The sequence below is a fragment of the Patella vulgata genome, chromosome 6 (genome assembly GCF_932274485.2).
Source record: "Patella vulgata chromosome 6, xgPatVulg1.2, whole genome shotgun sequence".
In the NCBI taxonomy this organism is placed as follows: Eukaryota; Metazoa; Mollusca; class Gastropoda; family Patellidae; genus Patella; species Patella vulgata.
Window position 1 is genome coordinate 9,200,517 of NC_065884.2, and position 22,944 is coordinate 9,223,460.

General features: G+C 38.3%; 2 long non-coding RNA genes across 2 annotated transcripts; both read right to left on the bottom strand.

Moving 5' to 3' along the window:
- Positions 1-480: 480 nt before the first annotated feature.
- LOC126824979 (uncharacterized) lies at positions 481-8,497 on the bottom strand. Its single transcript, XR_007681708.1, has 4 exons — positions 8,353-8,497; positions 5,867-5,969; positions 2,116-2,219; positions 481-820 (listed from the first exon to the last, which is right to left on the bottom strand). It is a non-coding gene; the product is annotated as an uncharacterized LOC126824979 (long non-coding RNA).
- Positions 8,498-11,201: 2,704 nt separating this feature from the next.
- Positions 11,202-16,138, bottom strand: LOC126824987 (uncharacterized). Its single transcript, XR_007681719.2, has 4 exons — positions 15,989-16,138; positions 14,051-14,153; positions 12,585-12,691; positions 11,202-11,574 (listed from the first exon to the last, which is right to left on the bottom strand). It is a non-coding gene; the product is annotated as an uncharacterized LOC126824987 (long non-coding RNA).
- Between the last annotated feature and the right edge of the window lie 6,806 nt (positions 16,139-22,944).

Here is a 22,944-nt window from a genome sequence, read left to right on the forward strand (position 1 = left end):
TAAAGGAATTACTCCTTTGATCCTCCACACCCCCAGTAGAGTCGTAGTTGTTGTTTGCTTGGTAGCTTGGTAGTTAGTGTCCTTCCGAAACTCAATTACGTGACTAGCAGTGACATATTTGAGGTTCGGAGGGACACTTACATTATATTAACAAAAAAAACAACCTTCCAACAATACCAACTAAGTCCATTCCGCGGCCATGAATTCCCTTGTCATTGGTGTAAGGCGGGGGGCTGACAAGAAAATTGTCTAGTCGATCCGATGGGACCAAAAACCGAGGTCCCGTGTACACATTGGGGTGCATGTAAAAGAGTCCTTGGTAGTTGGAATGCCATCCCAATCGTGCAGAAAATTGGAACTTAAAACCCAATTCATTTCCATTCAGTGTGTAATAAAATTAATGCACACGCTATATAGTTCATTTTAATTGTGTTTACATATTATCTTCAAGAACCTTAGAAATCAGTGGAAGGTAAGAGAGATTATTAACTGTGTAATTTATTTTATTGATATATTAATGTAAATTTTATAGAACATATTAATGTAAATTTTATAGAACATGTAAATTTTATAGAACATATTAATGTTAATTTTAAGCGGATTAAATTTGTTCTTATATACAATAGTTTAATGGTATTTTTGCATATTTTAAGGCTGGCTGGGCATGTATATCATACATTATTGCCGGATGGGTACTAATACCCTGTAGATTTATGGATATGGGTGCATCTTCTTTGTCTTCTTGTTTATTAATCAGAGAACGTCCTTGACATTAATAACATTACCAATGGCAACATCCATGTTATGGCTAGACCAGCACCTGCGAATGGAAAGAAATGGAATATGTAATAATGGAACAACCTTAATATGTGATAATATTGCAGTTGCTAAGATTTATAAATGGATCGTTATCTTAGGTGCTTTGGGTACATCACTCACTATACCAGGAACACTCAAGAGTCAATTTTTAAGAGTACCACTGATTTGTAATGTCAATGTTACATTTAATCTATATGTATGTTCCTGAACGCTGATTAACCCGGAAGTTTATTATTTAGCAAGTAAAGTCAAGTCGATGCTGGCTACATGTATATCAAATTCCCAAAGCAAAGTTAAATCTATGCTGGCTATATCAGCTCTGTAAATTCAGTATCACATTCAGGTCGTATTTCTAAATATTGTTGTAATAATCACCAGAAGGAATGAAGGTAGAGATTGATCAATTCAGAAATTAACCAGGGTAGGGATTGGTCACGTCTGGAAGTAACGAGGGTACAAACTGATCAAGTCGCTCCTCCACCAAAAGTTTAAAAGTCACATCTAGCAACTTGCATAAGGATAATACACCCGTACAAAAACACCCATAGTTATGTTAACAGTGGCCAAGCATACTCTGCTTCGGATGTGATACCCATTGCTGTTAGTCATCCTTCGAGTTAAAAATCTAAGTGTTTTTTTTAAGTCTTGGGCTTTAGTTAGAACACCTGATACCATTGCTCATTTGGTGTAGGGGGGATTGGATGGCTGAATGGTTAGCACGTGCGTACTGTATCACATGGCCTGTCATTGAGTCAACTGGCGTGGTTTCGAATCCCCGGTTGTACGTGACAAGGAGTAGGGTCGTCTGTCCAGCTTCGTGGGTTTTCTCCGGGTCCTCCGGTTTCCTCCCACTGCTAAAGACCCCTACGCGCAAGCGAATTATTGAAATAAAATTAAACCATGTGTTAGTCCCGAAATGACCTAGTTTGTGTCGGGTGGACGTTAAACCCCATTTCTCTCTCTCTCTATCTCTCATTTGGATACCAACTGTGGATATGTGTTTGTAGTTTCAACACTGGTTACCGCCAACGAATTTTAATATATGAAATTATAATGGACCATAAAGGACCGTCGATAAATGTCAACACTAATTACACTTGCTTCCAATCGAATAACCCGAGGAACTGGGTGGGTGGGTTGGACGATACCGTGGTTATTTAAAATTGAATCATGAACGGGCATATGTCAACGGCGTGGATAGAAAGGCGAGTGGGGGATTGAGATTTATCCTCAGTATAACCGTTTTGCGACAGTCCCTAATAACAGCTAGATAACATACTAAAATCGCCTGCTTACCACTACACTTGGTATAATCTAACGTATTAACAAAACCTTTATAAGTTTCGTCAGCCTTGGTACAGCCGTTATCCCTCAAGCATTGAAAGTATGGTTCTTTCTTCCTAAAACAGAATCAAATTATCAAATACTTATTAATTTATTAAACGTCGAAAGCCGTGGGGTTCAATGATCCAAAATGAGAATGATTTCAAACATATTTATGGATAATTGAAATTTTGTCAAAGTGATGTAATACCGTAAAGAGACCCTGCATGTCTGGCCAAACCATCTTTTTCACCAGTGAGTATTCCGGTCCTTGTTTGCGATTTTATCTTGATCATTGGGTAAAAAAGAGTAGTCTGGTCAGGCATGCATGGGTTCATACAAACCTTATAATACTATATATATATATTCCTTATTTTTGTCCCCCGCCTTTTGCAGAAAGCAGGGGGCTATTAAAATGGGTTCGTCCGTGTGTCTGTCTGTCCGTCACACATTTTGGGGCACACTAACTCTCCTTCTAATTGAGCTAGAATGTTCAAACTTGGTGTAGGTGTTTATTAGGTCAATGCCTTGATGGAGTTCGAAGAGCATTTTCTGCTTAGGTTAAGCAGAGATAAGCAATTTGATCGGTTGATGCTCTGGGACACGATAACTTTAGTTTATCGCATCAATAACTTGACTAAGTTCCATAATGAGCATCATCTGCTCGGGGTAAGCAGGACTTTGGTACATAATAACTCTCCTTCTAATTGAGGTAGAATGTTCAAACTTGGTGTAGGCGTTCATTAGGTGAATGCCTTGATGGAGTTCGATGATAAACATTGTCTGATTACGGTAACCAGAGATAAGCAATCTGATTGGTTGATGATTTAGTTTTAATTAAAGGAGAGTGATGAAACTCCGAGAATAGATTCATTATATCATTACCTTGACTAAGTTCGATGATGAGATATTTCTGCTTAGGCTAAGGAGCGATAAGCAATTTGATTGGTCAAGACTTTAGAAAAACACTGCTTTTAATTGAAGCAGAATGTTTAAACCTGATGTAGATGTCCATTAGGGGAATGTCTTGGCTGAGTTCAATGATTAACATTTCGAGCTAAAGTTAAGCAGAGCTAAGCAATTTCATTGGTCGATGCTTTGAGACAAGATAACTTTGATTCTATCTGATAGAGAGTGATGAAACTTAGTGTGTAGTTTGATTGCTCGATCCTTTTGAAAAAAAAATAAATGTGCGATTAATTAATATGTGTCATCTATTTATTTTGGGATTTCGGCGGGGGACATCAGCCTCACTGTTGGCTTGTTTTAATTTAATTGAATTGGGGGTGTTTTATATGAGATACATGGCCTATATGTGAGTTTTGTAAAGCTTTTGTTTATCCATAATGTTAGTAAACTCTTTGTATGATATCCTTTAAATTTTGGATATGATGTGTATAATATGGATATTTATAATATATAAGATATCTTTACTTGTCCTTCACAACTTTCAATGTGTTGGATGGCCGAATGGTTAGCATGTGCGCGCTGTATCATAAGGCTTGTCATTAAATCAACTGGCGTGGTATCGAATCCCCGGATGTACGTGACAAGGAGTAGGGTCGCCTGTCCAACCTCGTGGGTTTTCTCTGGGTCATCCGGTTCCCTCCTACTGCTAAAGACCACTAGGCGCATACGAATTATTGAAATAAAATTAAACCATATGTTAGTCCCGAAATGACCTTGTTTGCGTCGAGTGGACGTTAAACTCTCACAACTTTCAATATTTTGGGTACTACCGGTTCTTGTAAGACTCAGATTTGGTGTAACACAGTTGGATCATTCGGAGCAGATATGTTTCGCTTCGTTTATGTAGACTTTCCATCGCATCAACTCCATACTGATATTTCCTGTTTGGGTGTAAGAGCACATAGGGGTGAACTTTGACAGAATGACCTTTTTTAATCCCATAAGTTCCATTTGTGACTCCCGGAATTATGTGTATAGCTCGACGAAACTGAACATTTAATTGGCTAACTCCACATATCAAACAGAATGTAGTTTATTTTAAAACTCTTCCCGGTCAAACTGTCGCATAGACATACAAAACGAGATATGAATACAGGCCAACAGTGGGATGATCCCGCCCACCGCAATACCAAAATAAACCGATGACACATGTTAATCAATTGCACTATCGAGCAATTTAACTGATTATCTAGACTTAGTCTGAGCATAAAATTCCACGGTCAAACTTAGGCAAAATTTTTAAGTACCTTGTACTGAAACTATACATTAAAGTAGCTAAGTCTCTAACGCAATATCATCCAAAATCTTCGACATTGAAACACACATTATTTGTCAATTTAATTGAACATTGATGATGTGATCTTACGGAGGAAAGATGCTTCTGATATCCAATATTTAAGACAAAATAAACAGTTTACCATTGTACCAGGGTGCATTTCAGCGCCATATGTAACACGGGACTCGTAGAACGAGGCTAGATAATTATTCCACAAAGCATGTCAAACGGTGACATCATATTCTTATTTGGAGAGCATGCGCAATAAATACTATCGGTATAGAATGGAATAACCAGACGCTAGAGATTGCCTTCGAGTGAGACTTCTGGCGTATTTCGCCGAACATAACTCATTATAAATTACAGTAAAAACAGAAACGATTGGATGTAAATCAATTTATATACATTCATATTACATTATTATATACGTTGCGACCCATTTGTGTCAATTTCTAGATCCAAAATATTAGCGATTGAGCCTCTTTAAGTTTCATCAATCTCCATCAGATAGAATAAAAGTAATCTTGTCCCAAAATATCAACCAATGGAATTGCGTAGCTCTGCTTATATCTTTATCGGAAAATGTTAATCTTTGCATGATAATCACTTAATGAACATCTACACCAAGTTTAAACACTCGCGCCCAGTTAGAACAAGACATTCACCTAATAGACATCTACCCCAAGTTTGAAATTTCTACCTCAATTAGCAGAATTATTGTGTTACAGAGTCTCGATCAATCAAATTGCTTATCGCTCTCCTTACCATTAGCAGAATAAGCTCATTATGGAACTTAGTCAAGGTACTATACATCAAGTTTCTTCACTCTCGATTAATTAGAACTAAAGTTAGCCCATGCAGAAAATTCTCATTTTCGAACTCCTACAGTTAGCTAATAAACACCTAGTTTGAATATTCTAGCTCAATTAGGAGAGTTATTGTGTTCCATACAGCCCTGAATCAAGACACACACTGGTCAGGATGATAATTAGATCCGTTCGACTTCTAGATTAATTGAAATATTCCAATAACACGGACCAATATTGAACGTAAGGATAGAATAAAATGGTAACTTTTTGGCGAGTCAAATAGATCGGATGTTGATACTAGAATTTAGATTTCACTGTGGTCAGGAAACCTTGACATTATTTCAAAACACTGAACTAATATAAGAATGTGGGGACCCATAACGATCTGATTCTCTCCTGACCATCAAATATGACCCGAAGAGAGTCAAAATAGGTTGTGAAACCTATCGAAATTCTTTCGTGTATAAGAGTTATAGCCCTTGTCACACAAATCGTGTATAAGATCTAGGAGTAGCACCAGCAACAAAAATTACTTAAAACAGCTTTAAAGTCAACATTTAAATATTCAAATCGTATGAGCAGGAAACTGGGGCAAACTGGGTCTAGAGTTAAATCACGACACCCGAGTCAAAATGGCCAGGAATCCAATTATTCAGGAATAATTACTTACGTGCATTCGGTATTCGCAGCAGCAGAAAAATTTGAAACGCATTTGATGGTTGACGCAGTAGCACACTCCGCCTCACCAGCATTGGTTTCTGAAAATGCTACAGCTGAAAAGTTTAGGAAAACGTGAAAGATACCACAAAAACCGTGCACAATATCTACACAGTGTCACCATATAAAGAAATATAGGTGCACAAAATGAAATGGGGTTAACCATTTATTTGTCTTCACCAATCGGACTAATGAAGACTGACATACGCTATTTAGTGCCCTATATATGTCGGAAAGTTTGTCTAGACAGTGGTGTTTGCTCCACTGCGATATACACCAGGCAAGGGTTGATTTAGAAATCATTTTGATTTCTGATGGGTTATTTCCTTAATTCCCCCGGGGTGTAGGGGTGATAAGAATATACCGTAATAGGGCAACGTCTTTGCCGTGCGTTGCAATCCGTGTCGGTGGAGAATGGAATCCTTGTAATTGAGTGGGTACTCGGCTTGCGGGCCCTGTCTCTGCAACACACTACTTTGACCCATGATTCACCTAGACGAGTGGTCAGAGCTCCACTCTGGTGAATATGCTTTGGTCGTTGTTGCTCTGTAGAATGTTGTTTCACATTTCCAATGCTTTGTTGTTTTTATACTCAGCAAGTTTACCTGTATTTCCTAAATACACTGGGGGGGGGGGGGGGTGGCCGAATGGTTAGCACGAGCGCGCTGTATCATAAGGCCTGTTATTGAGTCAACTGGCGTGGTTTCGAATCCCCGGTTGTACGTGACAAGGAGTAGGGTCGCCTGTCCAACCTCGTGGATTTTCTCCGGTTTCCTCCCGTTGCTAAAGACCCCTACGCGCAAGCGAATTATTGAAATAAAATTAAACCATGTTAGTCCCGAAATGACCTAGTTTGTGTCGAGTGGACGTTAAACCCTATTTCTCTCTCTCATCCTAAATACATTCTACAGAGCGACGGCTTTGGTCAATCAGGTTTGAATAGAATTTTTATTTTCTGATTTTAGTATACTCCTCGTCGATCTTTGGGGCCGCGCACTGGATATCCGTGCTACCCCCCCCCCCCTCCCGGTAGGCAGGATAGTATTTAACCTGGGGGTCGACGAGGAGTGAATTACAAATTACAAAAAAAATATTCATGGATTCCCCCCCCCCCCGCAATCAAAGAAGGGTCAGTAAACAGAAACGTCCTATTATTTTTTAATACAAAGAAAATGTCAAAGGCATAGCCGACGTTCCTCTTAATTGAGATTCCCTCTACAGACCTTTGAAAAGTTTCACCATTTTTAGTAACCAAGGGCCCAAAGCTATTAAAAAACACGAAAACGAACTCTCTTGATATAATGTGCTAAAAAAAAAAACAGTATGCCACCATGCGCCTAACATATAAAAGGAATTAGTCTACACCGAGGAGATGAGGTGATTGTTACAAGCACCTGCGAGTGTATATCCTCACTTTCAAATCGTCCCGATATTCCAAAGACTCTGAACGCTGGTTATCTTAACATCAGTAACCCTGTAGCGGTAGGGACTTGGCTGCCAAGTCTGCTTTAGATCTTCCCATATTTCGAATTTTAAACATCATATAAAGATTTTAAATCCATTAATAATAATTTCAGCCTCGATTCCCATTTTTTTTAAATCATCCGATGCTCTAGAGAGTTGATTACAGGTTTGTCATGCGGTTAAATGTCAAATTAATGATTTAAAAAACATTTAGCTCTTTCATAATGCATCTGTAAATGCAGATCCGTAATGAAATGGGGTTTAACGTCCTACTGTTCCGCTCCTAAACTGGGATAGTGGAGACGGACATACGGCATACAATGTGCTATGAGGGAAATTTTGCCCGGGCAGCGGCGCTACGACCTACTCTTATATCAAATTCCAACTGCCAAGGTATCTTTTACGTGCACGGCAATGTGTACACGGGACCTCAGTTTTTCGTCCCATCCGAACGACTAGACATCTGACCTAGTCAGGGCCTCCGTCCAGCATCACTGACAAGGGGAAACCACGCCGGAAAATCTGGATGAACTTTCTCGGCCAATGTAGGGATCGAACACCCGACCTCCGGGTTAGCGAGACAGTGTCGTACCCATTTACCCACCGTGATCCCCAAAATGCAGATCCATTTCGCAACGTATAGCAAAGATATCTGTAGTATATTGGGTCCAAAATGCACAGAGTGTTATGGGTGGCCGAAAGGATTAATGCCTAGGCTTTATGGCAAAAAGTCTGTCATTGAGTGAAGTGGCGTAGTTTAGAATCCCCGCTTATACAGACCTGTCCAACACCGAGGGCTTTCTCTGAGTTCTCCAATTTCCCCCCATTGTTAAAAACCCTACGCGCAATCGAATTACTGAAAACAAATTGAACTATGTGTTAGTCCTGAAATGACCTAGTGTGCGTCGAGTGCATAAATTTTAAATTGAAAATAAATCTATTAAATATTAACCTTAATTTTAAAAAATAACTCACCGAGAAAAACAACTAGAAAAGCAACAGCCTTCTTATTTGACAAATTACCGTGTATCTTAGAGTACCTAACAACTGTCACTGAATGATCAAATCAATTCTATTTATATGCGTTTTTGGTAGTTTATCTGTATCACGTGATGATTTACATATGCGCAATAATTATCCCAAATAAGTATATGGCTGTATAATATCGGAATATTTTGCTCAATAACCTTTGACATTAAAACCTTACCTACTCATATTTACTTTGTCCCTTAAAAAACATTGATAATATGGACGTATTATCCCGTCGCCATTGTCTCTGTGTGTGTGTGTGAGTGAATTTTCACAATGCTAGCTTTCGCCAACAGACACTAATGAAAAAATAATTTAGGTCCTTGTATGGCGTTGAATGTGTAAAAGTGAAATATAATGATTATATGTTTTATGGAATTTGAACAGAAACCGAATCCAGATTAACACCCAGTGTGGGATATTTCTTTTATATATTGTGAAAGTGTTGGCAATAAATAAAATTGACATTATCATTGCGTTATTGAACATAGCATCGTCATATTCTGTTGTTGTCACGGGTTACTTCTGCTAAACAACGCAATAGAAACGAGTAACGTATTATAAAAGAAAATTTAGGTTGAATTTGATATATTGATGAATTACTCAAAAGACAAATTTTCTTTTATAATACCTTTTGGGTTTTATTGAAGTGTTTAGCAGAAGTAACCCGTGACAACAACATGTTGAGACGACTACATAACAGAATAGGACGATGCAATGTTTGAGAAGTGTGCTCTAGTCCATGGGTGCACTAGTCGCCGCTATAAAAAATACTATAAATATGGGTGAAAATGAAATGAAATGAAATGGGGTTTAACGTCCTACTGTTCTGCTCCTAAACTGGGCTAATGAAGACGGGCATACGCCATACAGTCTGTTATTAGGGAAATTTTGCCCGGGCAGCGGCGCTACGGTCTACTTTTATATCGAATTCCAATTGCCATGGGATCTTTTACGTGCACGCCAATATGTACACGGGACCTCGGTTTTTTGTCCCATCCGAACGACTAGCCACTTAGCCACGTGATCCCCTATAAATATGGGTATAAAAGAAACAGCAGATATGGTGGCTGATTGGTATCATATCGTGGTATCGCTCATCATAAGGCAAGAACCCGACATTACGACATTTTAATTCGGCGACACCACATTTTCACTCGGAACCACGACATTGAAAATGTCGTAATGTCTCGTAAAAATGTTGTATAATCGGGTTAAAATGTCTTCCTCTCAATATACAGTATGATTATGTACAGTGTTCCTGGTGTTGGTCAAGAAAGTTCCCCGGGGTTTTGCCGGGTGGTTTCTCCCTGTCGTTAGTGTAGGACGAAGGTCCTGGCAAAGAACAGTATCTAGTTGTGTAGATGGGACAAAAAAAAACAAAGCTCCTGTGTACAAATTGGCGTGCACTCAAATAAACCCTTGACGGTTGTAATTCGGTGGAGAAATGCCACTGTCCCAAGAAAATTTCCACCGTAGCACTCTGCATAGCGTATGCCTATATTAATATTCAGGGCAGCGCAGAAATTGGCGGAAAGTGTCAAATCATTTCTTCGAACGAAAAGTGTGGAAATTGTAACAATTTTGCGCAGTTGATCGCTCTCTAGTGGAACAAGTCCCGTCAATTCTTGGAAAAAGTGGTTAATTGGTTCTTATCGTAAATGAAATGAAATGAGGTTTAACGTCCTACTGTTCTGCTCCTATACTGGGCTAATGAAGACGGGCATGCATACGCCATACAGTGTGCTATGAGGGAAATTTTGCCCGGGCAGCGACACTATCGCCTACTCTTATATCGAATTCCAACTGCCAAGGGATCTTTTACGTGCATTCCAATGTATACACGGGACCTCGGTTTTTCGTCCCATCCGAAGGACTAGACAGCTGTCCTTGTCAGGCCCTCCGTCCTGCATCACTGACAAGGGGGGACCACGCCGGAAAATCTCGATGAACTTTCTCGGCCAATGCAGGGATCGAACACCCGACCTCCAGGCTAGCGACCTAGCGTCTTACCCACTTAACAAACAGAGGTGAGTTTATGGACAAATATAAGTGACTATGTAGATAAAAATACATAAACTGTTTTATAGTCAAGAAAATGTAACGGTAAATGTTAGACAGGTCGTTCAACACTGAAAAAATATCAACACGTATGAAACTTGTGTAAATATTGCCGCCATCTTGGATTTACGCCATTTTGGATTATCAAATCTTCCATGTAACATCACCAATGAACTCAGCGACCCTGAAAACCCTATTATAGAGTCGATATGAGGTTTATACAGGGAAAAATAATGAAGATTTTTAATGAAATCTAAATTTATCACCCTCAGTTTAACCCCCCCCCCCCCTAACCTCAGTAGGGGGGGGGGGTGTACAGGGGAGTTAGGGGGGGGGGGGAGAAAAAAATTAAAACAAATGATCATACATGGGTAGGGTAAACACCTGTCCGATCTTCATTAATATATATAGTATATCCTAACATTGTGTCTTGAAGGGGAGCCTTTGCAATAAACGATTTATGAGATTGGTCGATGAAAATAGCACAATCATTAAGGGCAGATAACTTGGAAACGTGTCTCTCCCTCACCCCCCCCCCCTCACCCAAGATTATATATATGGCTAACGTTTTCAGTTCTCTTAAACCTCTTCAGGCCATATTCATACATAAACAAGCGTTTATTTTATTTTTCAACGTAATTTTATATTTTTCTGGGAGTAGTTGAAAGAAACTTTTTTTTGTATACATATATATATATACATAAATAAATAAAAATATACGTCCAGGTAAATTTCTCCACTTTACTTCATTCTGACATACATTAAATCATTATACTTTATCTACTTTAATATATATATATATTCAAGAACCTTAGAAATCATTGAAAATTAGGAGAGATTACTAACTGTGTATTTTATTTTATTGGACCTATTAATGTTACTTTTAAGGGGATTAAATTTGTTTTTATATATAATATTTTAATGGTATTTTTACATATTTTAAGGTTGGGCATGTATATCATACGCTAATGTTGGGTGGGCACTAATACCCTGTGGATTTATGGATATGGGAGCGTCTTCTTCTTCTTCTTGTTTATTAATCAGAGAACGTCTTTGACATTACTAGCATTACTAATGGCAACATCCATGTTATGGCTAGAGCAACACCTGCGAATTGAAAGAAACGGAATATGTAATAATGGAACAACCTTAACATGTGATAATATAGCAGTTGCTAAGATTTATAAATGGGTCGTTATCTTTGGTGCTTTGGGTACATCACTCAGTATACCAGGAACACCCAAAACTCAATTCTTAACAGCATCACTGCTTTTTAATGTCAGTTTTACATTTAGTCTATGTTCCTTAACGATGACTATAAGACGCAGGAGTGGAACCTTTCGTAAATTGCAATTGTTTATCATTGAACAAGCAAAGTCAATATGCTAGCTATATGTATATCAACTTCCCAAACAAAGTTAAATCTATGCTGTCAATATCGGCGTTCCAAGCAAAGTTAAATCTATGCTGGCTATATCAGCTCTGTAAATTCAGTATCACATTCAGGTCGTATTTCTAAATATTGTTGTAATAATCACCAGAAATCACGAGGGAAGAGATTGATCATTTCAAGAAGTAACAAGGATAAAGATTGACCCATTCAGGACGTAACGAGGGTACAGATTAGTAACGTCTGGAAATAGCAAGGGTACAGATTGGTCAAGTCAGTAAATTCTAACTTGATTGCTTCGCTTCTCTACCTAACGTTTAGATCTAGTAACTTGAATAAGGATAATTATATGTGAACGGCGCGGATAGACAAGGGAGGGGGGGGGGTATATTCTGTATAGCTGTATAACAGCTAGATAACATACTAAAACCTGCTTACCACTATTACATTTGCTATAACCATGAGTAGTAACTAAACCATCATAAAGGCTGTCACCTGTGGAACAGTCGTTATCTCTCTAACATTTAAATATAATGAACCATAAAGGACCGTCGCAAAATTTCAACACTAAGACGTGCTTCCAATCGGATAACTCGAGGAACTGGATGGGTGGGTTGAATCATGAACGGAAATACGTCAACGGCACGGATAGACAGGTGAGTGGGGGGTATAACCGTTTTGCAACAGTCCCTTACAGCTAGGTAACATACTAAAACCGCTTGCTTACCACTGTTACACTTGCTATAATTTAACACAGTAACTTGACCTTCATAAGCGGCGTCATCTGTTGAACAGCCGTTATCTGTCAAACATTTAAAGTAAGGTTCTTTCTTCCTGAAATAGAATCAAATTATCAAACATTAATCTAACGTGAAAAGCAGTGGGTTTCAATGATCCACAATGTTTCTCACCGTGGTATTATTATATCTACTGAACGAGAATCGGTTTCAGACAAGTTATTTGCACCTGAGTTAGAAATCGGAATCAGTTATTTGATAATCTCGCTTACGAACATGGACGTAACAGACTTTAGACATATACTTAGTCATAGATAGATGTTTTTTTTGAAAGGCGCATGTGGGTATTGCGTCCTTTAGAAAAATTTTCAAATTAATAATTTTGTGAACTCGTTTTATGAAATCATTCAAATTCAGCATATGATGTGTAGAATATGCATATTTATGATATATATTTACTTGTCGGTCACAACTTTCAATATTTAGGGCACTACTGGTTCTTGTATGTTATTAGTAAAACTCAGTTTAAGTGTAGTACAGTTGGGTCATTTAGAACAGAACGGTTCTTAAAGCAATCTGATGAATTTTGTTTCGTTTCTGTAAACTTTCCATCACCGCAACTCCATAGTGATATGTGGGAGATTACGCCAGAGAACGTGCAGGTGGACCATGACAGATGAACGGCAAAGACTTTTTGTAATAATTTCATTTTCTTTTCTTTCCACAAACCCCCTTTGTGACTCCCGGAATTCCGTGGACAGCATGAACGACGCTAGACCAAATAGGTCATTTAATAGACTAATTCCACACATCAAACAGAGCGTAGGTTATTTAAAACTGTTCCGGATCAGTTAAATTAGAAACAAAGCCGAAGCGAAATGGGATCTGTGATTTAATTTTTTTAAAAAGAACATTTGGTACATGTCGGAAAACACGGGTGATGCTTAGTGTGCTGAATCGAGACACGCTGATCAGACTGGTTTAGATCCCTTCGATGTGACAGATTTAATATCAGTGCGGTCAATATTAAAAGTAAGGGTAATATAAAATGGATACCTTTTGGGTGAGTGTGTCAAACTAATTGAATGTTGATACTAGAATTTAGTTTTCACTTTCGCCAGGAGACCTTGACATTATTTCAAAACAGTGGACTATTAACGTGGTGGTCAATCACGTATTTTGCAAGGAATAATTCTCAATAACCGCGTTACCCATATCGCTCAGATTCTCTCCTGACCCTATCGAAGAGTTGTTGTCTTTGTCACACAAATCGTGTATAAGATATACGATTAGCACCAGCAACAGGAATTGAAGAATAACTTAAAACAGCTTTCAAAATGTAAATACGAACACCGTATGAGAATGATACTGGGCCAAAGATGATACAGAATTAGACCACAACACCCGGATACATACTCCCAGAAATCCATATAATTATTCAGGGACAACTACTTACGCGCAATCGGAATTCGTGGTAACAGCAGCCAACTTTGATGCGCATGTAGTTGTTGCAGCAAGACACTCAATATTACCAGCATTGGTTTCTGTAAGTGCTACAGCTGAAAAGTGAAGACAAACGTGAAAGATAACCTAAAGGCTTGTATAATATCTGCATAGTGTCACCATATAAGGACATAAAGATACAAAAATGAAATGGGGATTAAAACTTTCTGTACAAACCAAACTAATGAAGGCGTGCATCCACCATCTAGTGTACTACGGTGGAAAGTTTGCCCAGACAGCGATATACTTCCGCCTAGTCATCATCGAATTCCAACTGTCAGATGAAAATAAATTGTTGAATTGATTTGATGGGTTATTTTCTTAAAGATGCGTTATGTAAGATTTAGATACCGAGCTGGATGTTATAGAGGGGTTGGATGGCTGAATGGTTAACGTGCGCGCGCTGTATCATAAAGTCTGTCATTGAGTCGACTGGCGTGGTTTCGAATCCCCGGTTGTACGTGACAAGGAGTAGGGTCGTCTGTCCAACCTCGTGGGTTTTCTCCGGGTCCTCCGGTTTCCTCCCACTGCTAAAGACCTCTACGCGCAAGCGAATTATTGAAATAAAATTAAACCATATGTTAGTCCCGAAATGACCTAGTTTGTGTCGAGTGGACGTTAAACCCCATTTTTTTCTCTCTCTCTTACTATAATAGTTTAAACATAGTTAATTCAAAATAAATATATTTAAGATTTCATTCAAATTATTTGATTCTGAGCGATGTTATCACTGTTTGAAGTTTTGACAAGATCTGGCATTGATTCTTTATTATCGTAACAACGGTACTTGTTATTCGAGATTATGATCACTTCTACATTTTTCAATTAAATCATTAAATGGCCGAAATGTTCTAATCTACTTAAAATCGGAGCCACCCGATGTCATAGAGAGTTGATTATGGGCATGGCATACTAATAAATGTTTAAATATTAGTTTATATAACATTTGAAGCTAAATTAAAGACCTGTGTAATGCATCTTTAAGTAATGGGTAAAATGTATATGCGAATAATCTTTATACGCCCATTTTTTCATGTGGATTATCCCAACATTAGCTAGTAGCAACTGCCCCCCAACCTACTGCGTCAATGTTGTGGACTTACGTTATGTAAGATTTATAAAAACGCTGACCGTTCTTCCTATAATATCTACGAAATAGATAATGAAAAAAATATATTGATACAATTTATTCTGATCAAATTTATCACTGTTTGAGGTTTTGACAAAATGTGGCATAGATTGTTTGTTATCGTAGCAACGGTACTCGTTAATCGAAACTCAACCTCGATTTCCAATTTTAAATTAAATCATTAAATGGCGACCGTGCTTCAATCCGTTTAAATCTCCGGCATCCGATGGTCTAGAGAGTTCATTACAGGGTTGTCATGTGAATATATGAGTAATTAATGAGTTATATAACATTTGAAGTTAAAACAAAAGACCTGAAATAAGCAGATTTAGCTCTTACATAATGCATCTGTAAATACAGATACCCATTTCACAACAGAAATCAAATTTAATTAAATTAACACAATAATTGTTCATTTTCTTGTAACGTAAATCATAGACGTCTCTAGTATATTGGGTCGAAAATGCACAGAGTGGGTTGGGTGACCGAATGGTTTAATACGAGCGCTATATGGCAAAAAAAGTCTTGTCATTGGGTCAAGTAGAGTAGTTTCTAATCCCCGCTTATACGGGCCTATCCTACCCCCAGGGCTTTCCCCGAGTTCCCCCACTGCTAAAAGCCAATCGAATTACTGAAAACAAATTGAACTATGTGTTAGTCCCGAAATGAGCTAATGTGTATTGCGTGCACGTTAAAATCCATACATTTTAAACTGAATATATATCTATTAATATAAAACCTAATTTTAAAACAATAACTTACCAAGAAAGACAACCAGAAAAGCAACAGCCTTCATCCTGATATTTTTATCAAATGCAGTTTATTTCAATTTCTTATTTGACAAATTACCATCTCTGAATGATCAAATCAATTCTATTTATATGTGATTTTTTGTAGTTCATCCGTATCATGTGATACGTTACCTATGTGCAATAATGATTTCAAATATGTACATAGCTGTATAATGTCGGATTATATTGTGAAATAACCCTTGACATTACACACCCATATTTACTTTGTCTTGTACAAACAAATTCCTTTTGAAAAGACTTACTACGTGAAATTTCCCAACTCCTGGTTGTACCTGGATTATAAGGAAGTTATCAAGTTGGTTCTCTTCAGAAAAAATGGCGCGTTTCGCAATAACAGGGCGTATCATTTAGTGGGGAAATATCACTGCTCGTGGATCTTGTTATATAAAGGCGTTTAATGGAGATTATACCGAGCTTTTGAGAGACAATTGAAACATGTGGTTACCATGCAAGATACGCCCACATTTTGCAAGAGATGGACAGAAAACAAGCTAAAAAAAGCGATTTTTCGTACAATCATAATCTTGGAAGTTCCGGTCTGATATGCACGAATAGCGAAAGTAACCGAAATCTTTGGGACATAAACATATTGTGACCGGTATTACATACTTTTACACTATTTGCGTACATGAAAGGGCATTTTGTTGGGCAATTTCGGTCTGATTTTCACTAAATTCGAACCCAACATCATTAGCTTGTAAAACTGATATATTTGTACGTTTTAGAAAATCGGATAAAAGTTGCGACCTCTAGAGTGTCCACAACCTTGGTATTAGATACTTTTACACTGATTTTCCCTAAATTCGAACTCATTAGGTTGTAACACTGATATATTTAAACGTTTTGTAAATCGGATAAAAGCTAAACAGTGGATATTTTGTACAATCAGGGGCCATAATCCAGGAAGATGCTATCCGATATGCGTGAATATCAAAAGGAACCGAGATCTTTGGGATATAAACATATATTTTATGTTTCTTCAAAATCGGACAAACATTGTGACCTCTAGCGGGTCCGCAGCTTTGGTATTAACATACGTTTACACTATTTGCTTTCAAGAAGCGGCTATTTTTTGTCGCGCGGTTTCGGTCCGAATTCGAACTCAATCAATCATCATCAGGGTGTAACGGTGATATATTTAGACGATTTTGAAAATTGGATAAAAATTGTGACCTATAGAAGGTACACAAGCTAAATTCGCGATTCTGTCGCACTATCAGGTGCCATAATCCAGGAACTTACGGTCCGATGTGTGCGAATATCGAAAGGGACCGAGATCTTTGGGACATAAACACATAACATTGGATAATAATTGTGACCTCTAGGGGGTTCCAAAAGCTTGATATACCATATGTTTACACTATTTGCGTACGAGGGGCGGCCATTTTGTCCAGCAGTGTTGGTCCATTTTTCACGAAATTCAAACTCAAGCAACATTATGGTGTAACGGTGAAATATTCACGGTTTTCAAATCGAGTAATAATTGTGACCTCTAGAGAGACCACAAGCTAAAAACGTGATTTTTCGTACAACCAGGGACCATAATCCAGAAAGTTACGTTCAGATATGCGCCATTATCGAAAGAAACTAAGATCTTTGGGTTATAAACATACATTTCAAGTTTCATTTAAATCGGGTTAAAACGTGATTTTTCGTACAATCAGGGGCCATAATCCATAATCCGATACATGCCAATGTCGAAAGGAACCGAAATTGGTTGGTGATAAACCTATATTTCGAGTTTCGTCAAATTCGGATAGAAATTGTGATCTGTAGATTGTCCACAAACAAATTGTGGATGGACGAACGTCCGAATGGACGCACGGACAGGGTCGACGGCAATGTACGTCCACACGAAAATCTGGGCGTATAAAAAGCTCTTGTAAGGTAAACTGAATGTTTTGTTTCAGTTTTAGGAAGTTTCTCCTAAACATGACCACATTTGTAACTGCAACAAGGGTATCGGTGGGCGGAAGCGTATATTTTTAACGAAATAAATTGGGGACATAAATTTCAAAGAACACTAACCATTTATCCACCCCGCACACATAAGCTTTACTTCCATGGACAGTCTAGGTAACACCACAAAACTAAACGCATATTTCAAGATATTATGAATAACCTGCCCTAAAACAAACATATCCCTATCTAGGCTGTAATAATATTTTTATAGCAAAACTTTCTATAGGACGTAATGATATATTTTCGTTTGAAGACGCATATTCTTGAAAGGGTGTCTTTATGAATATCGGATGGGGCTCATAAATAGGCCGATGTATTTCGTTATAAATATCCCCTCCTAAGCCGAAACGATATTGAATTAGGCGATTTCGATCTATGCCCCCCCCCCCCACCAAACACCCCTCAAGAAATCCAATATATTAAGTGAAAAAGTGGTGTGTAATTTTATAGATATATTGAGCAAGCAATAGCATGTATAAAGGGCAACAAACATTGTGGCGCAACAATCGATTGATTTTTAATATCATATTACCCCACATTCCTAAAGTTAAATATCACTTATCGACAGAGTCCTTTGAGGTCTACAATATTCTTTTCATTATCTTTGTACACTACGTTTTGTACATATATATTTCAATAGTGCATAAACTCAGCTCAACAAAGAGAGAGAGAAAGAAATGGGGTTTAACGTCCACTCGACACAAACTAGGTCATTTCGGGACTAACATATGTTTTTTTTATTAATTTTTTTGTTTACATAATTCGCTTGCGCGTAGGGGTCTTTAGCAGTGGGAGGAAACCGGAGGACCCGGAGAAAACCCACGAGGTTGGACAGGCGACCCTACTCCTTGCCACGTACAACCGGGGATTCGAAACCACGCCAGTCGACTCAATGGCAGACTGTATGATACAGCGCGCGCACGCTAACCATTCAGCCATCCAACCCCCCTTCAGCTCAACAAAGGGAAGGTATGTATCAATTGATTTCTTGACGTCACTGGAGATTATTATGATAAGGTTCTTTATAAACAAAAATTATCCACTTTCGTGCGAATTATTTTTGCAATCAGATGTCCTTTGCTTTGTAGATATAAGTTATTGCGGGGTATATTATAACACCAAAGAATATACTTTCAGCACTTTAATCTGACCACATATTTAAATTTACACATAATATATAGTATTCAATCTCATATTCTGTTACAAACTTTAACCTCTTCAATTTGGATGAATTAACGGTGATCCAGTAAGATGGGTTACAATCGTTCTTTAAAATTAACAGATAACTGAAAAATAAGCTAAATTTCACTCAAGGGTATATAGAGAATCTCCTACGAGTCTTTTTTGATATCGAAAAATATCAACACAAGTTGATACTTTATATCCAACCTCGTGGGTTATTGAAATAAAATTACCATATGTTAGTTCCGAAATGACCTAGTTTGTGTCGAGTGGACGTTAAACCCCATCCCTCTCTCTCTCTCTCCCTGTCTCTCTCTCGTTAGAATGTATCTTTAATTTATAAAGGGGCTGACTTGTCTATACTGAGCTTGAAGGTATTATGTTACATATGTTATAGTGTGTCTTTCTATATATTTTATTACTATTTAATTCTAGTCAAAATAGCAATTGACCAATGTCCGAATTGATATCTCTTTAATGTTTCTGGTCTTTTAACTGTTTGGGTTTATACTTAATGCAACCATACAATATTACGTAATTATAGTTAACACGCGTTCTTGCTATGTCCATATCTTCTGCATGATGTATTTAAACATCTATTTTCTTCTATGTACAATTTAACATTTCTTGTCAAATATTATTATATAATTATTTTAATCCTAAGCTTGTATATATGTTCCATATTCTACGGCTCGTCCTAGCGATACCTATCTTGTTATTGTGACCGTTAGCCAGTTTTTGGACACTCGTGTATTTAAAGTACAATTTTAACTATTTATCTGAATTTTCGTCGTTAGTGTTGGAATAAGCTACAAACCCCAGAAACTGCACTTCGGCACATATTTCAAGATTTCGGATTACGTCCAACAGTATAGAAATATATTAACTGACAAAGGAGCACAAATGATACACATAAAAAACGCTTTCTAGTGTAGTGTTACCTAAAGGCAAAACAGGGGATAAAGCAAACTGATAAATAAATTCTTGCTGATATTAAAATAGATCCGATATCAAAATGTAATTAACTATGTAACTTAAGCTCTTTCACGTTTGGATTTATTCAGGGGTCGAAGGGGAATTTGGTATAAAAGCCAAGGGACGGTGTATACATCAGTAGAACACTCGAATGATCCATGACAGAACTTCTGATCCAACGCATACGCGTTAACCATTCGGCCATCCAACACCCCACAGGCAAAATCACCTTTTTCGCATTGTACAGGCGTAATGGAGGAACCGAAATAGGGTTTAACATCCCACATTTCCGCCCCAACCAGAAATGATAACAACTCTTCCAGGTCCTAGTGTAGGAATAGCCAATGAAACGTTCTATTACGGCGAACTTTAGGCGTAATTTGCACGGAACTGGGGATAATCCACTAGTAACATCAATGCTGATTGGTTAATCAAATGTCTGATGTCAAAGGGCCAAAAGCCGCTCGTATGACCTCTGACGCGACCTATAGCTACAACCTGTCAGATCTTCATGTAGTGTAGGCTATCGATAGTATATAAAAAAAGAAACGAAATACAGATCTGTATTTTAATCAGATTGAGATTTAACTGACAAAATAACGCAGGTCTGGCATTGAATCAAGAGGCGTGGTTTCGATTCCCCACTGGTTGCCTGTCCAACTTCGTGGGTTTTCTCCAGCACCTCCGGTTTCCTCCCACAGCTAAAGACCCATATGAGCAAGCGAAATACATTTGAACCATATGCTAGTCTTGAAATGACCCCATTTATCTCTCTCTCTCTCTCTCGTAATGCATACTGACCATTTTTAACACCAATATAAAATGCAACTGAAACTTGTCTGCGATATCACCCTCGATGGAAGCGGATGTTAAACACTAACAGAAGAAAAAGAAGCAACTGAAAGCCCGCAGATTCGATCGTTGACAGAAGAAGTAGCAACTTCGGTGTTTGATTTTTTTGTGCAATATTTATTAATTTTGCTATCCCAGACCCGGCTTTGCTTTAAGGGACATCATAAATTTGCCGTGATCTGTCGTGCGGACCTACTGATATATGTAGTGACGAGTATGATGCAGGGGTATGTTAACTCTTTCTGCAACACATGATGTCTCCTCTCAATTCGGGTGGGGCGGCAATTTTCTTCTAGTTTTATTCTGCTTCTGTGTACTTCGAATAACCTATTTTTAATTTCTTGGTGGACGTATGGCCAACTATCTAACAGATGTCGTATACGAGGCAGTGTATGATTAGCCATCCTGGAACAGATTTATGATACCTACTACTTGTGATCATCGTGGAGTAACTATCTGCTGTCGATTAAGTTTTGGTGTTGATACTTGGTACATTTATTGTACTTCAGTAAAAAAAGGGGGTGGAAGGGGTTATTGTAAAATTAATTTATTTTTGTTATTTAGAATTGAAGATTTGAAATTATGTCTAGTATGTTGATTATATGTACTGGTTAACTTGCGATCAAAGTTCAGGGATAAAGTTCTTTTCCATACAACATGTTCTTAAAGATGTTCTAAAAGAAGGGGGGTAGGATGGCCGAATGGTTACCACGTGCGCGCTGTATCATAAGGCCTGTCATTGAGTCAACTGGCGTGGTTTCGATTCCCGGTTGTACGTGACAAGGAGTTGGGTCGCCTGTCCAAAATCGTTGGTTTTCTCCGGGTCCTCCGGTTTCCCCCCACTAACGACCCCTACGCGCAAGCGAATTATTGAAATAAAATGTAAACATATGTTAGTCCCGAAATGACCTAGTTTGTGTCGAGTGGAGGTTTAACTCCGTTTCTCTCTCTCTCTGCTCTAAAAGATGCCTTTTGGAAATGTCATGATATCTACCATTGATTTAAGTGTAGTGGTGTCGATCCTACATCTGTTTATGATAATGGGTAAGAACACCTGCCTAACCACATGAGTTTTCTCTGGATTCAGAGGTTTCGCCGAGCCGCCTGACCTCGACCTCCCGGCACCAGATTTCGTTTTTCTAAAGGGGCTTTTAAAGAGAAATCGCCCACATAACCACTTTTTTAAGATCAAAATGAAATGGGGTTTAAGGTCCTACTGTTCTGCTCCGACAGGGTTAATGAAGACGGGCATGCGCCAAACAGTGTGCTATGAGGGAAATTTTGCCCGAGCAGCGGTACTATGACCTACTCTTATATCAAATTCCAACTGCCAAGGGATCTTTTACGTGCACGACAATGTATACACGGGGTCTCGGTTGTTCGTCACATCCGAAGGACTAGGCAGTTGTATTTGTCAGGCCTTCTATCCTGCACCACTGACAAGGTGAAACAGCCTCTGAAAATCTCGATATACTTTCTCGGCCAAGGCAGAGATCGAACAAGCGACCTACAGGCTAGCGAGCCAGTGTCTTACCCACATAACTGCCGTGGCTCCCTACTTTGAAAAAACAAAAATATTAAAGTTGAAGTGAAGTAGGGTGGGTGGGGGGGTATGAATTAAAAATGGCGTCCACCGATGACTGGTTGTACCGCACTTTATTACACAAGCACCCATATCTGACTTCAGCACTAAAAATCACAAATAGGCCTGTACTAGACATTGTTGATAAATCCCCAAAAGTACTGATAGATTAATGAGGATTGCACCATCATCATTAACTTTCTAAATTTACACAAAGAGATTGGAAAATAGGATTATCGGTTCTTTTGGCGAAAATGGGGAGAATATGGGCGAGGGCGACATGAGATTAGACAAAAGAGCATCAGACATTGTCGGTATGCGACAATGAAGGAGGGAATTATAGAGAATAGGGT